We start from the raw sequence: 20378 nt of genomic DNA on the forward strand, positions 1-20378 counted from the left end.
CGTCGGGTACCTTTTAAAGGTTTTTCCCCTCGGAAAGAAAAAAAAAGAAAAAAAAGTAAAACAGCATTTATCTAATAACTCATATTGTTATAATATAACCCGGTTTGAAGGGTTTGGTAAGGGAGACATACATATCCTTAACGTAGTGCTCAGGGAAACCACACATCTTGCAAACCTCAGGAAGGACTTTAATACTATCTGCAGTTGACTATAGATGCCCATGGACGGAACCACTTACTATCCGGTGGATTGCATTCTCATTTGTTACTCCTACATTTAAAAAAAAAAGAAAAATTAAAATGATCCAATTCTGGTTCCACGTTGGATTCAGTTCCGCGAATTTAAATTTTGTATCAAAATAGACTTTTATATTTCACATATGAAGTTTATCGTCGACAGTCTGCACTCCGCCTTATATAACGGCAGAGAAATCTCCTTTTAATTACGGGCTACCTCTAACGTAAAGGTTAGAATACTCTTTTGATAACCACTTCCCTTCTGCGGGCGCCGATAGTAAAGTTGTTTATTTGCGAACAACAATGTTAGATCTTTTCTATGTACTCTAACCCTTTTTACTCGAGTTGAAAGCGCAAAGGGTTTGTTTGTACATGTTTGATATATTTTCTGACATTTTATTTTCCTCCTTGTTCTGTTACAAATAAACCTGGCCGTTTTGGGGATCTGTATATTGATAAATGGAACGCTTTAGTGTTTTTCCTGTTTATCTATATGTCCGTCTGACTTTACGACACAATTATGACTTGAATGAATTTATTCGCGCCAAATGCTATAGACATTTTCAAGAAAAAAACGTGAATTTGAAATACTATAAAGTTTGCGATTATGTCATTTAAAATGAACGAGCTCATTATATGAATAGGTTTAAAATATATACCTTAAGCGAAATCAGTGTAAAAGAAAGAGATAAAACATATCAATTTTTTTAAATATTCGTTCCTAACATCTTTTAACTTCGGAAATAGTAAGTATAATACGGAACCCTAAGCAAATCGTTCCCACCCTTCAACATTATTAATTTTAACATATTATACTTACTTACGTAAAATATTTTTCTACGCCTCAGTAATAGATCAATGTTTTTAATATAAATATGATGACATAAATTGATTTTGCGCTAAAATATTAAATTTGACTACCAATCACATTATCGCTGAACGATAATTGAATATAAAGTATAATTACTTACGGCCTGATTCATTAATTAATATTGGTATCGGTAATGTGGAGGAAAAAATGTAAAACATTTTGCTCATTACATTTAAGCCTAAATTTTCGTTTTATTAATAAATCTAATGTCGTTACGAATATTAAAATAAAGTAAGGGATCAGTGGCTAATATATTTATCATAGTAATATATATATTTATGAGACTGCAAAAGCAAACGAGCAGTTTACCTGAGTTGGTCACTGCCACCAATGGCTAGTGTGACCTCCTTTTTGTCATTAATTTTAAATGGACTTACACAAAACATTACAACAAAAACTTTATTTTACTACGGAAAATATGAAATGTCGGTTACATTCGGTCACTCTTCAACTAATGTCGGTTACTCTTCAACTACAAAACGAGGTTAGTTTAGAACGACACAAATTTAATTATGGTTAACGTGATAATAGAGACACAATCAAAAGGCTAGCGAAGTGGTCCGCTTTGCTCATGGTCGGTAACCAACACCAAATAGAGCGGATTCTATATGGTGCCAATTACAGCATTATCCCTTCTGAAGACTAAGATGCTTGCTTTATACGTAAATCAGTCGGGAAACCACACCCTGTCACCAAAACACATTGTGCTACAAATGGATGCGTCGGTGGTACCATTAACCCTACGATGACTATTCGTTGATTTAAACGATAACTTTAAGGTGGATTTCCACAACGTAATACCAAAAAAAAAACTTTATAGTTGATTTACTACGGAAAATGTGCGATGCAACCGCTCTTCAACTACAAAACGAGGTAAGTTTGGAACTACACTAATTTAATTATGGTTAACGTGAACGTAGAGACACAATCAAAAGGCTCTAGGGAAGTGGTCACCTTCGCTCATGGCCAGTAACCAATTAGAAATAAAGCAGGTTATACATGAAGCCAATTACAGCATTACCACTCCTTAGGATAAGATGCTCGCTTTATACGTAAGTCGGACGGGATCCGCACCCGACCACCAAAACACATTGTGCTACAAATGGGTGTGTCGGTAGTATCATTAACCCTACGATAACTATACATTGATTCAAAACACTTTTAAGGTGGATTTTCACAACGTAATACTACAACAAAAACTTTATAGTTGATTTACTACGGAAAATGTGCAATGCAACCGCTCTTCAACTACAAAACGAGGTTAGTTTGGAACGACACAAATTTAATTATGGTTAACGTGAACGTAGAGACACAATCAATAGCCTGGGGCTAGAGTACGCAAATAAAAAGTGCATTTATATTGTACGAGGTTTTATAAGTTATTCTTTTTATGAATAGAATCGTTAGTAAAAATGTTTTGAAATATGTGTTGCTATAATAAGTACATTTCATTGTTTGTTTTATTGACATTTAACTATGAAATAAGTGAATATTTAAAATATAAATCTATTAAAGAATTGGAATCCATAGGGCTATAGTTTTGTTCAGAAATATGAATCGTAAATCTTCGAGACATAAAAATGTGTACGTCACATGTAAGAGAAATGCAGAACATTGTATGTACACTTGTTTTTACGTAACTAATTTTAACTTGATAAGTAATTCCCTGCTTGCAGTTGAATTACAACGAATTATCTTTTATAAATAAATATGATAGTTTAGCAGTTTGAAAGTCTGCCTTTCTATCTCGGGACCAGAGTTTCGATTCGAATTTTCAAAATTATGTACCCATTAGAAATTAACTAGCTGACCCGGCAAACGTTGTGTTGCCATATAAATAAAAAAATAAGGGTGAACAATTCTTAACACTTAAGGGTATAAAAATAAAAAGAAGCCGATTCCCAGACCTTTGCACGACTGCAGTTCATGCTTTTAATTTGCATATAAATTTTTTGTGAAAATCGGTAAAGCAAAGCAAAGGTAAAGCAAGATGAGCATGCAGTCCGCCTGATGGTATGTGGCTACTGCCGCCCATGGACATCTGTAATCAACCCCAGATAGGATTAGATATTCCTACCTGAGATCAACCACAGATGCGCTGCTACCCCTGAGGACTAAGCTGGAACGCCTCGGAAAAGTATGTCTCCCTTACCACACCCTTCAAAACGGAACACAGCAGCGCCTAACACTGCTGTTATTAGGCAGAAATAGGTGTGGCGGTGGCTGTCCCTGTAGTACCGGGACCAGAATAGGGCTACGGTAACCCTTGCCTGTCGTAAGAGGCGACTAAAAGGGGCTTCCGGGGTTGCGGGCGGCAAGAGTGGGAGCTCAAACCGTCCAGCAAGCGACCCCGGGAAGGACAGCGGTTTGTGTGGTCGCATATCGCTGTAATCACCAGGGGATGTGAGAGGAGCGTAAATTGCTCCCCCCAGGGCAGAGCCCGATAAAAGGGCATCGCGTTAGGAGGACTCCGGTTGTGTTCCGTTGGAGATCCCGGAGTTCTCCACCAAACGCTGAGGACGGCCACCGGGGGGGTTTTAGTGTGGTAAAAATCCCACATAACCCGGCGTCACTCCCATGGCGTCGGGTACCTTTTGAAGGTTTCCCCCTCGTCAACAAAAAAAAAAAAAAAAAAAAAAAAGGTGTGGCGGTGGTACCGCCGGAGTCGAACCACAAAGGGTTCTACCACCTTGAACCAGCTTGGGTTGCTCTTGACCAGCGTGGTGAACTATGGTCTAAGCCTTTATCGCATCAAGAAGGAAGCCCGTCCCCAGAAGTAGATTAGTCATAGGTTGATAACGAAATAATTACGAGGTAGTTTTAATATGTCAAAACAGCATATACCTATTGTTAAACTCAAGTTTCCATCTCCTTATTAATAGTTACAAAACTAACCAAGTGATTGTTGGGAAGCTACGATTATGGATTGAAATTCTCTTAAGCGTAACGACGTTGGAGTTTGAAGCGGTACAAATTTAATTACGGGTAACGTGGACGCAGTTTAATCAATAGCCTGCCTGGGTTCTAGTTATAGTAAACTTCCAAGCATTTAACTGCTCCTTGTGCTTAGTTTTAGACTATTTTTGTACCTTTTAAATGTTGTAGGTTATGATGATGATGATGATGATGATGAAATTTATTTATTGCAAGAATTTAGTACACAAAGATAGTTACAGCAAGAAAGGTTCGTACATTCTACCATTACGATGGTGTGCAATTATGTCAAATTGTAAAATTTTGAAAAACATAAAAAATAAAATTAAGAAATTATGTCATATTAAATTATTACATGTCATTTTTATTCTGTGCATTGAAAATATTCATTGTTAGTTAATGTTAAGACATTCAACTGTCTTACATAGTAGTAATTGACTTGAATAGAAGAGTGTCATACAAGACTTATTACCAATTGGTAATAAGTTCTGGAATATTAGTAGGAAGTCAATCGATCTGAGTTGGTCGGTTCTATAGCCTTCCATTTTAAATATCTTTGATTTTAGATTATGTTTAATCGCACGGCTAGGGCACTAAAGTGCCCTACAAGTACTTAGTCCTCTACTTCGAAAAGTCGAGACCTGTCATTTTCATTGGATAGCTGTCTTTAAGCAATGTTGAAGGCTTAGGTAAATTTAAAACATGGGTCTATTAGATACGGGTTGAACTCAAATATCCACTAGTCTTCCGTGGAGCAAAATGACATATGCGCTAGACCTGCCCTAGTTTCATAGACTTAAAAGAAAAAAAATGGATAAGACACCAAGATTTAGGTGGTAGAACCCTTTGTGGTTCAACTCCGGCGGCACCACCACCACACCAATTTCTGCCTAATAACAGCAGTGTCAGGCGCTGCTGTGTTCCGCTTTGAAGGGTGTGGTAAGGGAGACATACTTTTCCGAGGCGTTCCAGCTTAGTCCTCAGGGGTAGCGGCGCATCTGTGGCCGAGGTAGGAATATCTAATCCTATCTGGGGTTGATGACAGATGTCCATGGGCGGTAGTAGGCACATACCATCAGGTGGACTGCATGCTCGTCTGCTACTCCTATATTATAAAAAAAATATATGTTCAAGAGTAGCAAGTACATACTTGGAAATGTATTTGGTATGAGGAACCGCCGTATGTCACTAGAGTGACAGACCAAATTTGATAACGATTACACAGTTTATGCCTTTAAATGATATAAAAATTGTATAAAATGTATAAATTTCTTTATTACTGCAAGACAGATGCTCCAAGGCGGCACAAATTAAATTAGGGGCTAACATGGACACAGCGGTCGGATCGACGGCACCATGTTCTAGTTTCATTAGTTATTTTAACCCTTTGTAAACCTTTTTACAACGATATTACTCTTACAGTCTGTAAGGTTTAATTAAAACCAGTAGACAATAGTACATAATATGAATGAAAAACAAGAAAAAGTTATTGTTGAATACATATCGCTTCTTTTCAAGAAGGCACAACTCAAAATTCATTTTTCTGTTAAAGATACAATTGAATCCCAAATAGTTCCTATTTTAATGTGTCCTAATAATACTGTGGTTATATACATAACTACTTATAATTGTATTTATCATTGTTTTAATTCTCATTTAAATAAAAGATTTCGAAACAAAAACATTGTTTAATTTTAAACTGGATCTCCTGGAGAATTGCCTTTTTACTTGTGCCATTATTCTGGCAAGGAAGCGATATATTGGATTTTGGTTTTCAAAAAGTTGAAGGCACCGTTAGTTGAATTTGTATGATTTGACCTATATACGATATACGAGTTCGACGAAGAATTTTGTAAAATATTTGGGCCAATACAAAATGCTTGACTAAATTCTGGATTTCAATGTTATATACTTCTGCTAAAATCGAACAAGCGTAGTATGCTAAAAAGGAAGAAAGCTGTTTGTGTTCTTATTCTGTTAATATTCTCTCTACATCTAAGTATATAATTTAATAAAGTACCTAATATGTATTAAGTTAATTAAAAAAAATGACTCCACAAGTCCGACTGTGATATCCGTAAATCATAAAAACTTAAGAAAAAATATATTGAAAATATTATTAACCAGATAAGCCTCATACACTTCACACTTTCACACACAGGCTATCGACACTTTACAGTTCTTCTACTGGACACGGCTCTGCCCTTAGAATAAGAGGGGTATAGTAATTTCTTTCAGTGTTTAAGAACTTTAAAAAAAAAACTCTAAGGTGTCTAACTTTCGCTATTTTTTCTTCACTGTCAAATAAGATAAGAATGCGTGCCTGAGATTCAATGTTTGGATCCTTAGATTCCAAGTTTTATTTAACACAGATATTTCAACACGAAACAGTCAACATAGTAGAAGTAGCTACTACACTTACCTTTATAAATTAAGAATGCCTGATGTAAAGATAATAACACAGCCGCAAAGTAAACTTAAGATTCATGGCCTCATTGTTAAAAACAAAGATTCATTAAATTTTGTAGTGGAACATTTGTAACCAAGACTTGGTAAAAACCTTAGCAATTAAAGTCGCTTTGGATTTTGTAAATGGCACTCGTACTGTTAAAGGAAGAAAAGGCAGGGCTTGCGAATAGCAAGAACCCTTTAGACCTCAAGGTGTCTTTAACAAACAGACATAAAACATAATTAACATCTTTTAATGCACATAAAAATATACAACACGAAGCCGTCTGACGTAGTGGAGTACTTGGCGATCAACACCAATACCCGACTGGTGGTCGAGAAGTTGGAGGCGCGTAACGCAGTGAACTTTAGTTCATTTGTTGTACGCGTCCCAACCGAGCAATTGTCGACCTTCCTGAAGGAGGAGCTGTGGCCGAAGGGAGTTGTGTTCCGGAAATTCCGTGGACGGAGAGGACCCCCGGCAGTCACCAGACCCGCGTCTCACATCGCCGCAAATACGTGATTTAGTTATAAGTATATATTAATATGTATGTTAGTCTGTAAGGTATATATGATATGGACCTCTGTATTCAATTATACTTTTGTATCTTTGTTTATATTGTCTGAAATAAATGGTTATTATTATTATTATTATAAAAACAACTAATGGATTTTGTTCTGAATGAAATGTGTGTGAATAAACTTTTAAATAATAAATATTATAAAAAGTGAGTAATAAAATTCAATGAGCTCTGACACTGGAAATTAAGATTAAAAAAAATTATTTTCGAAACAGAAAAATCTGTCGTGAAAGATTTTATGTACAATAAATTTTGTGCTGTATAATTATGATAATACATTTTATGATTGGACTGAAAAATAAATAAAAGCACCAAATAACGATTTAACGTATCGAATAAATCGTTTAACATATCTTTCGGAAAAAATCTATTATGAAATTTCCCCCTCGTGAACAAAAAAATAAAAAGACTGACAGACCTGTTTTTTTTACTACAGAATACAGATAGTAATTGTCAGCATAACATACACTTTATGTTTTTAAGATGGTAGAACCCTTTCTGGTTCGATTCGTTATGTCTGCCTAATAACAGTGTTAAGCGCTGCTGAGTTTTGGTTTGTAGGGTGTGGTAAGGGAGACATACTTTTCCGAGGCATTCCAGCTTAATCCTTAGCGGTAATCTAATCTAATCCGATCTAGGGTTGATTACAGATGTCCATCAACGGCAGTAGCCGCTTACCATCAGGTGGTCCGCATGCTCGTCTGCTACTCCTATATTATAAAAACATCTCAAGGTACGTCATGTTATATACGTCAAAGACTTACCAATTAGATCTAGTTAAGATTGTAGTTATAAATGGCATTCCTTCTAAAAGAAACTGGTGTTTGAGAACAAGTCTTAGGCGAACCGCCCCCGGCCTATGAATGCCAAGAGTCTTGTTAGAGCGCTCCACATCTCTTAAATACCAGTATGAATGATATCTCATTTACGCGTTTTCCTTAATTATTTCATACCTAACGTAATTATTATGTGCTAAGAAATCAGTAGAGTAGTCTACCTAATTGCAATTGGTCAGTGCTATGGACTGTATCATAATAGGTACGTCTTACTCTGGGAAGAGATCAGTCCCAGCAGTGGGACAGTAACGGTTGACGGTGAAGAAGTTAGTAAACAATCTTAATAATGAAGGGTTAGATTATTACGAGTAATTTCTTTACCATAGTATCGTGATTTAGTACTTTGCTAATTATTATTCATATACCTTTGACTACAACAGTTTTAATTACCCTTTATGACCAAAGTAACAACATGTAGCACAATTGAATATGACAAAAGTAGTGTAGGTGGTGAAGTTTTGAAGGTGGTACAACCCTTTGTGGTTCGACTCCGGCAGGACCACCACCACACCTATTTTTACCTAATAACAGCAGTGTTAGGCGCTGCTGTGTTCCGGTTTGAAGGGTGTGGTAAGGGAGATAGAATTTTCCGAGGCGTTCCAGCTTACTCCTCAGGGGTAGTGGCGCATCTGTGGCCGACCTCAGGTGGGGAATATTTAATCCTATATGGGGTTGATTACAGATGTCCATGGGCAGCAGTAGCCACTTACCATCAGGTGGACTGCATGCTCGTCTGCTACCCCTATATTATAAAAAAATAAGTTGAATAATTTAATTCATAAAAAAATGTTTATTTTCAGGTACTTACAACAATTTTTGAAATACTATTTATGGAAGCAAAATGGTAAGTAAAACTATTTAAATACGCAGAAGAAAAAATATTTTGTAAGCATCAATAATAAAGCTTTACTTAGTTTAAAATAGAGTATTAACAAAGACTAGGGATATAGAAGGGTTGTGGTCACGTCTAGACATCAAAAAACGTATTCAGCAAGTTAATTGGCTACATACCAACCACACCCTCTCAGGTAATGGAAGTTTTTGCGGGAAAGGGGTAACAATGTGTTAAATTAAACGTCTAAATGAAATGTGGAGATCAGCAATTTTCTTAGCTTTTTTTATAAAGTGCGTAACTCTTTTTAGGGTCTCGTGGGCAAATGGCAAAACCGAAACTTTTATAACTTTAACGTCTATTTGTCCATTGGTACACCACTATTATTACACTACTTTTTCATTTTAACTACTGACATTTTAATCAATAACAAAAACCACATCCAAATAGGATCAGTATTTTTTATGAAAATCACTGTTATACAAATGGTTAAATATAGACATTAGGTATATTATTTATCAGTTTATTATAAATGGAAGGAAATTAGACATTTTATCGTAACAAAATGCTTAATTTCCTTCTATTTATAAGTTTGTACTTCATAAAGTACTTAATACATACTTATAGTATTTATGTTGTCGATAAAAAGGCTTCATTCTGATTACGGAACCCTTCACTATGCGTCGTAAACGCACTTAGCAGTTTTTTGTTGTGTATGGCACCCCTTTTATTTGTCCTGCGATGATATATTGTTACGCTATCAACCTTTTAAAATACTATTTTACTTTTATGTACTTATATATTTATTTATATATTTATTTATCTGTGGCACCTGTAGTGTATTAGTAAGTACGTTCATAATTAGACACTAAACATAGATACGAGTACTGATGTGGCGTGTGGTAGTGGTGCGCATCTGGCGACATCGAGTTAGCTGTCAGTTGATCTGACTCGTCACTCTTAGTGTGGACGCCGTGCGGGTAGGACGGTAGTGGACCGATTTGCATTATATTTGTACTAACCGAACCAGTACATCACCAATGTAACAGGAAGCCTCATTTGTTCATGAGCTCACTTCTCATCACCACTTAACATTAACGTCCATTATTAATACTCAATCTATCCAAGTTTTGCCTACCAAAGATTGACAGTTCTAATACCTATGAAGAAATTGTCAAATTGCGATCTTTGGTAGGCAAAATATTAGATGGATTGATTAATGATAACGGACATAAGTGGATATACTGGCCGTTTGACATTTTCAGTTTAATTTTTGACATACATATAACAGCTACTAATATAAAACCCATTTGTAAATTATATATCTTCGTCAGAGTACTGTTAAATATAGGCTAAGATAAGATAAATATGTTCAAGAAATACGAATGTTTCATATTTAATGAATTGCGAGATACTAGGTAAGATGGATGAATAGTTTCAAGGGTAAATAAGAAATATTTTGGTAGGAATTTCTCAAAGGAACATTTGTAGATAATCTTGGATTATAATAAACATTCACTATACATCAAAGATTCTCCAAGAATTCTCAAGGAGGATAATTTTCATAGAAAGATGTTCGTCTAATCTAAATTTATTTCAGGTTAGATCGTTTGGTCGGTTATAAATCCTTTGTCACATACAAACTACCTTCTTTTTTTCTCGAGCGGGAAACCTTCAAAAGGTACCCGGTGCCGTGGGAGCGACATGGGGTTATGTGGGACTTTTACCGTACTAAAACCCCCCCCTGTGGCCGTCGTCGGCGCTGCGTAGAGGACTCCGGGATCTCCAAAGGAACGCGACCGGAGTCCTCTCAGCGCACTGCCCCGTCGGGCTCCGCCCAGGTGAGTTTGTATCACCACACCGTCTGGTGTATAGGACGGAATTCGACCACAGATACCGCCGTCCTTCCCGGGGTCGCTAGCCGGGTGGCTCGAGCTCCCACTCTTGCCGCCCGCAACCCCGAAAGCCCCTTTTTAGTCGCCTCTTACGACAGGCAGGGGATACCGTAGCCTTATTCTGGACCCGGAACTAAAGGGATAACATAGAAACTACCTAAATGAACCCTAGTGATACATACCTAATATTAAACACAAATATCGTCTTTCTTTAGTTTCAAAATCATTCAGATACTTGGGTAAATAGGCTTTACATCGACAAACAGATAGACACGAGAAAGGCCACGTTTAAGTTTATATTACTTCTGTAAGTTCATTTACCTCACAAAGTTACTAATTTACTTAAGCTTACTATAGTACCCTACTGTACTACCTAATACTAATAATACTAATACTAAATACTTAGTTTCCTGTATGTCTTACACATTTAACTTACTCAATGAAACGCGACATTTTAATTGCACGAAGTCTCATAATTGCCAATAAAAACCGAATAACCACAATCGAAATTTGTTATCTCGATATTTTTCAGAAATTTGTACGATTTTCCAGTGTAGGTAATGATTAGAATTTTACCGCGTCGTTTTACACTGCATTCCGACGCCCTTGTCTCTAATGGTCAGCCGTTTTAAAGGCCCTTAGTTCGCTCATTAAATTCCTAGCAAAAATTGGCTTATTCGTTCGTTGAGCAACTAAAAATAAAATACTGTAAGATCTGAGAGCCCTCATTATTATACTTTCACTGAATTAACAATAAAAAATGGTTAAATTTAAACGTCTTATTTTACTATGTGTGTTTGTGGCACTTTTGTACCACATATTTACGCCCGCACACAAAACTGCACGCATGTCACTTACATACTATAGTCTCATACAACCACGCACACAGTACCCTTACCATGAGTTTACAAAACATCTCACAGTTTTACGTTACGTTTACTCAATCCATTATTCTGTTCCGTTTGCTAAGTACACTGAGTAAACGTAACAATAAGTGCACAAGTATTTTTGTCTACCTCACATGTTCGCAAAAAAGAGAGACAAAACATAAAGCGCCATTTGTCTAGTTATACATTTAATGTTACGTTACTGACACTATAGTTCTGATATAATCCGCTAGGGGCGCTGATTGGAAATTGTACGGGTAAATACGTAAATACATACCAAAGCAGTCATATTTCCCCCCAAAGAAACTGCATCGAGTTAGAGTGCATTTTCTATCGCGTGTGCTCGCACGCGTGCAAGCGTCTGTGCACCCTATCATTTCGCAAAGAAACCAAAATTCGCGAAAAAATTTTGGCGATTTTTTATATGTAAAGATAGATCACGCAAAGGCGACACACGCGACAGGAAAACCACTCTTACGCACTCACAAGCGCATGGGATCGGAGAGAGTTATTATTATACTTTTACTGATAGGCCATGGGTAGGCCTTATAAGATTCGACAAATAATCACATAAATGCGAGTCTGTCTTAGTTAAGTAAGAATGGTTAGCTTCACTCCTCTTGAATTGCGAGAAACTACTGACAAAATCGTAAATTTCCTTTGAATACATCGTAACAACAATCGTAAATCTCATTCCCGGTCATACATCGACCAATTTGCTTACAATTCCGCGTACGTTTATGGCGATTAGAATATTACCCGGCGTTGTGGACACTGCGTTCAGACGCCCTTGTCTCTAATGGTCAGCCGTTTTAAAGACCGTCCCTTAGCCCACTCATTATAATCCTAGCAAAAATTGGCCTATTCATTCGTTGTCACGTGGATAAAGAATACAAGCTCACGGAAGCGGAGAGTTAATTATTATACTTTTACTAATAGGTCATACAAGATGCGACAACTAATCCTCATAAATGCTTGTCTGTCTTATTAAAGTAACAATGGTTCGCTTCACACCTGTTGGATTGCGACAAACAAGGAACAAAAATCGTAAATTTCCTTTGAATACATCGTAACAACAATCGTAAATCTCATTCCCGGTCATACATCGACCAATTTGCTTACAATTCCGCGTACGTTTATGGCGATTAGAATATTACCCGGCGTTGTGGACACTGCGTTCAGACGCCCTTGTCTCTAATGGTCAGCCGTTTTAAAGACCGTCCCTTAGCCCACTCATTATAATCCTAGCAAAAATTGGCCTATTCATTCGTTGTCACGTGGATAAAGAATACAAGCTCACGGAAGCGGAGAGTTAATTATTATACTTTTACTAATAAGCCATACAAGATGGACAACTAATCCTCATAAATGCTTGTCTGTCTTATTAAAGTAACAATGGTTCGCTTCACACCCCTTGGATTGCGACAAACAAGGAACAAAAATCGTAAATTTTCTTTAAATACATCGTAACAACAATCGTAAATCTCATTCCCGGTCATACATCGACCAATTTGCTTACAATTCCGCGTAAGTTTATGGCAATTAGAATATTACCCGGCGTTGTGGACACTGCGTTCAGACGCCCTTGTCTCTAATGGTCAGCCGTTTTAAAGACCGTCCCTTAGCCCACTCATTTTAATCCTAGCAAAATTGGCCTATTCATTCGTTGTCACGTGGATAAAGAATACAAGCTCACGGAAGCGGAAAGTTAACTAATCCTCATAAATGCTTGTTTGTCTTATTAAAGTAACAATGGTTCGCTTCACACCTCTTGGATTGCGACAAACAAGGAACAAAAATCGTAAATTTTCTTTAAATACATCGTAACAACAATCGTAAATCTCATTCCCGGTCATACATCGACCAATTTGCTTACAATTCCGCGTACGTTTATGGCGATTAGAATATTACCCGCCGTTGTGGACACTGCGTTCAGACGCCCTTGTCTCTAATGGTCAGCCGTTTTAAAGGCCGTCCCTTAGCTCGCTCATTAAATTTCCATCAAAAAGCGGCCTATTCATGCGCCCTCGCTCAACTAAACATTACAACTCGGGATTCGAGGGAGTGGATACACTTTTATTACGGATTAGTGAGGTTTTGTATGCATGTGTTAACTCCGATGACGGTGCATTTGATTTTGCGTTTGAGCTATTAGTATTTTGTTAAAAATATCAAAGAAATAATGCATAACGTGTGTTTATTTTAAGGTATATTTTAAATAATTAATTGAACTTATTGTTGATAATCAGGACCATCATTATCAATAATGAGGAGCTCAACTGTTTTAATAATTATCTTGTGAGCATAATTATACTGCTGCCGAAATTATTAAAAAATGAGATCTTAGTAACAACTCTTTGATAAGTGAACAGAGATTAAAATTTTAACTTATGCACACTGTGTAAAACGTGAACACACTTTTGCATTATTACATAAAACAATGTTCATGATTTTGTTTTATAATATGTGACGGTGACAGATAATTAAAAAACCATGAAAATTGTAACATAACATCAAATATAATAACGGGATTCTTGTAAACCTGTAATAAATGTATCTTTAGAGGAACTATAACCGTAGGTAAACGGGAGAGTAGTTCCCTCGGGCGAGGCGAGTCGGCGGAAGGTGTTTGCTCTTTGCTATTAGCAGCTGTATCATATTTAACCAACTTGCTTTTAATATAGCGATTTTAATTAAACTTAATACCTAACTATGTAATACATAGGTAGGAACATCTATTTTTAAACTTTCGTGTCTTAAACATCCCCTGACATTATAAGCATCATCATCATCATCATCATCAACCCATTACTGTCCCACTGCTGGGCACGGGTCTCCTCTCAGAATGAGAAGGATTAGGCCATAGTCTACCGCGCTGGCCAAGTGCGGATTGGTAGACTTCACATACCTTCAAGTTTTTTTTTTTTATAAATCTCTCAGGTATGCAGGTTTCCTCACGATGTTTTCCTTCACCGTTTAAGCAAGTGATAATTAATTTCTAATACGCACATAAATTTTAAAATCAGAGGTGCGTGCCTGGGATTTGAACCTCGGACCCCTCGATCGAGAGGCCGCGTTTCTTAACCACTAGGCTGCACAAGCATAGTTGCACATAATTAGAAAATTTTAAAATATATTATGCTATTTATATTCTAATTTGTTTATTTGTTTCTCTGTTATTTGTAACTTTGCTAATTTTTGCATGTATTTTAAAGGGATATGAGAAAAAATGTATAATATTATTTTCGATTAACATAAATTCGTTATAGACGGATAAATGTTAACATTTTTAAAAGAAAGAGACGAAAAAAATAGTCAAAAGAAGAGACGTAAACCATTAGATAATACACAGTAATTGTTACTTAACAAAACTACATAATTATTTAAAAATATAAAACATTCACATTTCAGATTTCATAAAAAATATATGCTATGAATTCTTTGATATTTTCAACATTGCATTCAACATTAGTCAACGTTTCAATCAGCAATACCTTTTCAGTTTGTAAAAGAGAGTTCGCATTTTTCTTATATTGCGTTTCACACGTACCTACCTACATTTAGGAAGAAATGAAATGAAAATTCTTCTGGGAAAATATTGGAAATATTTTTCAGTTTCCAATCGAAGGATGTTTCAAAGTCAGACGTGAATGAAATGTAAGCAATTTTATTTATTGACGAACGTGTGAAATATTTGATATGTAAATAAATTTAATCAGAATTCAATAAGACAGACATTTTATCAATCGGGGAATTTGTTTGGTGTTTCAATGGAATCCGTCCCAAAACTGTTAAAAATTTAACAAGACCTCACTTATAGGTTTTGCAGACTTGTGAAAAAATGTTGTTTCTATTTTGGTGTTATGGTAAATACTAGCGTATTTATCATTTAGCGTAACCTCAGCTGTAATAGCATTTCTGTGGCTGATCACGCATGCATTACTTAGGTCAGTAGCCACTGCCGCCCATCGTCACACTGTACCCTTGTACATCGTGTGCACTGTACCCTTACCATGAGTTTTCAAAACATCCCACAATTTTACGTTACGTTTACTCAATCCAATATTCTGTTCCGTTCGCTTTAGTACACTGAGTAAATGTAACAATAAGTAAGCGCTCAAGTCTTTTTATCTTCCTCTCATAGTCGCAAAAAAGCCATTTTGTCAATTTAGACTACAGATTAGTAAAAATTACTCACTCCTAACAAGAAAATGTAAGCAGTTTTAACAATTGTAATTGACACTGTCATCTATTTTCGTGTTTTGAAAAATATTAAAAAAATGTAGTTATTAGATCATTTACGAATGAAACGATATTTCTCCGAACTTTTTCTTCGATTTCGTGTTTTTTGCTCCACTTAGGTAACTGCACATGTCGGCATTGTTCCGCGTAAATTACATCATGACAGCCATTTAATGACTGACACATTGTCAGCCGTTTAGCCATTTAATGGCTTCCTTCAATTACAAGGCGGTAAGATATCTATACTTATCTATGATTTAGACATTTAATGTTACGTTACTGACACTATAGTTCTGATACAATCCACTAGGGGCGCTGATTGGAAATTGTATGGGCAAATACGTAAACAAATACCAAAACAGTCATATTTGTCAAAACGTCAAAACTCATGGTAAGAGTACTGAACATAGCAGCATTTAACACAGCTGGATAGAAATAGGTGTGGCGGTGGTGACTCTAGACTCGAATCTAGTGTTATAACTACCTTGAATGTTAAGTTTAGAGTTAAAAAGGGGTTATATAAAAGGGTTTGATTATATACGCTAAGGTATATAAAGCTGCTCGCATTGAAATCACGGAAACTACTAGAGGAAAGTTTTTGTAATTAATGAGCTTCCTCCTCGGGTTCTGCACGAATGCTCTCACATGCAAGGATTTTTAATTTTTACAAAAGTACCCTACGCAATTTTGACGTCATTGTTAGATTACTTAACTGTGTTATATAATTCGGTTTAATTTTCAAGCTTCTGATAACACCATAGAGCTAAAATATACAGATACTTAAATACATGAAAAATACTTCAATTTTATTATTTGTTATTTTAAATAACCATAAATAAATAGTCAAGTAGGCATATTATAAACAGAAATGGCATGTGAATTTTATCATAAAGTAAACTCGTTAAAAGTTAACTTTTGAGACTTAATATTCCTGATAATATTTCAATAATAAATCTTACAAATTATAAACAAAAAATATCAGCCCCAACAGTGCATTTTATAGGTTTTTTGGGTTGTACAAGTTAAGTGCTTACAAACTTAAGCATTTCTTGTCTTAAAAGTTAAATTTGAAATCTCTAGATTTGGATGCCTCTGCGGAACCGAAAAGCAAATAACTATAAAATGGATTTTATAGACTTTTCAATCTACTTTATACTCTACCGCTTCAGAATTTTAATTTCTGTGTGTTATTATATACAAATAATTTTATATCTAGAGATTTGATTAGAATAAGTTATGTATTTATTATTTTATTCAGGTTAGCGTTAATAACTTTATAGTGGGATGCCATATATCGTAGGGGGCATGATCACAATCAATAGTGAATATTTAATCATACAGATCCAGAAGAAATTATAAAATTTAATTTATATATATTTCTGACCGAGTATCTAGATAGCCTACTAATACTCGTATAAAAGAAAACTTTTCGTAAATTATCCACAACTCTAATTTAGATTTAAGTAATCATGCCACCATCATATTATACGATATTGTTATGATTCACCTTTTAAGGCATTTCAAAATGAAATCTCATTTTTCCTCAAGACTGTAGCGATGAGTAGCGATGCAACAAATTATTCACTTAACAGTCTTAAAAAATTCACTTTTTCTTATTTTATTTTACATAACAGTTTGTTAATTTTTCTTCACGACAACATTAAATTTGACACACAGAAAGAACTTTATCAACAGTAGACACGACGGCCTATGTCCTAAATTATAAAACGTAAATGTCATTAAGCGACATTTTGAAGACAAAAACGGGGCTTGAATTAAGTTTCTTATAGCCCAAAAATATCTTCTATACATAAAAATAGACACATTCATTAAGGCAATGTAAGAGTTAGTATTAATTTCTTTAAAAAATCTTTGATACTAGAACTTTTCCAAAGGTATAAGTCTAGTCCATTTGATCTTTTCATATTTCAAATAAATAACTTTTGAGCTTGTTTCGTGAATGCAAACTGTTGGAATCAAAGGAATTTTTACGCCTCATCTAATTGATGGACTCCTTTGAATATAATATCTGAAAGCACTCCAGCATAATATCCGTAATTTATATCTACATTTTGTCTTATTTTACTCATTCATTCATTCTTTCATTTAACTATCATTCATAATCTAAAAGGCAAAAAGAAGGACTTTTAGGATACAAAGCTTTACATTTATTAACATTAATGATTTACGTCTTGTAAGAAAGATGTAACTAGTAAAGTTCACGGTTATATTTGTGATATGAATGGATTATAAATATAAATAATGGATTAACAGGATTAATAATGTCAAAACTACGTCAAAAATACCTATAAATTAATATTTCATTAATATTTACCTAAACTGATATATGATTTTATTTTTTGTTTTGTATTTGTTACCATGACTTGGTAACTCTATTATATTATATTATATTCTAAACTACAGGAATTTTATTTTACATTATGCATGCAGTCCATCTCAAAGAAAAGGTAACTGACGCCCATGGAAATCTGCCATGTACCGATAGAATTGGAATCCTGTACCCTTGCCATGAGTTTTTACGTTTTTAACCGACTTCAAAAAGGAGGTGGTTATCAATTCGGCCGGTATCTTTTTTTTTTCTATGTATGTACACGAATTACTCCACCGTTAGTAGACCGATTTTAATAATTCTTTTTTTATTGTATAGAGACGAGCTGGAAGTTGGTTCCATATAAATATGGTTAGGATCCATCGATGGGTTCTGGAGAAAATGAGGAGAACTCCTCCACCCATGTAAATATAACAGCCATAACTTGGCCGTTTATGAACCTATTTTAATGCCTTTAATTTCGTGTGTGGACAATTGCTACAAGTTGGTCCCATTTAAATATGACGAGAATCAGAGTGGGTTCTGGAGACAAAATATGTAACTCCTCAACCGATGGGAATAATTGAGTTGTGTTTGAAGATATTTGGTGTAGGTTCTAATGAAATTACAAGGCCAGTTCATCATTAACTATTTAAGGGTCTGATAATGTGGCTCATAGACAAAGTATGTAACTCCTCAACCGATGGGAATAATTGAGTTGTGTTTGAAGATATTTGGTGTAGGTTCTAATGAAATTGCAAAGCCAGTTCATCATTGACTACTTAGTTAGGTTAGGTTGGAATATATAAGACAATATTAAACTAAGCGAGCAGGGCGCGGTAGCACCCTGCGAGCGGGCGGTTCCAATCAATGTAAACTCAGACCTTACCTTCATTCATGATCACGTTTATACAATTTTATATTGTATTAATATAAATGTTAGTATGTCATCACTAAAAAGGGTGAAAATTTTTTTTAACAAAAAATACAACCGACTTCTATGTCACTACAAAGTAAAAAATAATTGAAATAAATGTTTGTTTAGTACATATTTCTGAAGTCGGCGCTCATATTAGACATGCTGTTTACATCGTTTTCTAACGAAATATATTGAGTATGTTGTTGTATTTTTTGTTAAATTTTTTTGACAAATATGATTGTTTTGGTATTTGTCTATGTATTTGCCCATACAAATTCCTATCAGCGCCCCTAGCGGATTGTATCAGAACTATAGTGTCAGTAGCGTAAATTAAATGTCTAAATTGACAAAATAGGGCTTTATGTTTTGTCACTCTTTTTTGCGAACATGTGAGTTAGACAAAAATACTTAAGCACTTACTTATTGTTACGTTTACTCAGTCTGCTCAAGCAAACGGAACAGAATATTGGATTGAGTAAATGTAACGTAAAATTGCGGGATGTTTTGAAAACTCATGGTAAGGGTACTGTTTCAACGTTGCTACGTCTATATTTCTTTAATTCTGTTAATGTACCAATTTATATCATAATTAGCCCGTGATAGCGCTTAGGCACCGAGAAAGTAATAAAACGAAACCGCAGTTTTCCAGAACACATTTAAACGTAACTAATTCCAGTAACAGTTCCAATTTAGAATTTCCTAATTTGTCTAGAACGTAGACCTTTGGGACGCCGCAACGTTTAACGGGTGAGCGTTTCTTAGACGGGCTCTGGTTCGCCCAGAACTATGGTCTAGTGTTATTTGACAGTACCTAAAGCTCTATTTATTCTAATGTTTGTAGTTTGAGTTTATGTTTAAGATTGTAGTGTATTATATTCAAGACTTATACCTTAGTATTTATATAAGACATAGATTTTTTAAATATAGAAATAGCAAATGAGCATGCAATGTAAGTTATATATGTGGCTACGGCCGCCCATAGACAGCGTGACGTATAACAATCCCTGAGGACTATGTTGAAACGCTTCGTATAAGTGTCTCTTTCTTACCTCGCCCCTAAAACAGCATACAGCAGCACTTAAAAGTGGTCCAAGAACTCGAACCACAGAGGCTACCAATATCAGCTGTATTGTGAATCCATCAACTGTTTCGTGACAGTTGTAATAGTGAATCATTTTCTAGTTGAGATTAGTTTATTCTAAACGGAATTGAAAGCGGCGTGTTTGACTGTGTAATAGGTTTACTACCGATGAAAATCATAATATTGGTTGCCTGTATATTATTTCAAATATGATAGAGTAGCGTTAATACGTATGCGGCAAAAGTAGTACGTGACGTCACCGTAATCAAAGAGACTTAGAGACTTCA

At 35.4% G+C, this 20378-nt stretch overlaps 1 protein-coding gene across 1 annotated transcript in view; it reads left to right on the forward strand.

The window, feature by feature from the left end:
- Sema2a (Semaphorin 2a) overlaps positions 1–20378 on the forward strand; it is a 483298-nt gene that overhangs the window by 108640 nt on the left and 354280 nt on the right. The gene's annotated exons all lie outside the window — the stretch shown is intronic.

Source organism: Epargyreus clarus, unplaced genomic scaffold, assembly GCF_041222505.1.
Source record: "Epargyreus clarus isolate Ecla_fem2 unplaced genomic scaffold, WU_Ecla_fem_2.2 ptg000001l, whole genome shotgun sequence".
NCBI lineage: Eukaryota > Metazoa > Arthropoda > Insecta > Lepidoptera > Hesperiidae > Epargyreus > Epargyreus clarus.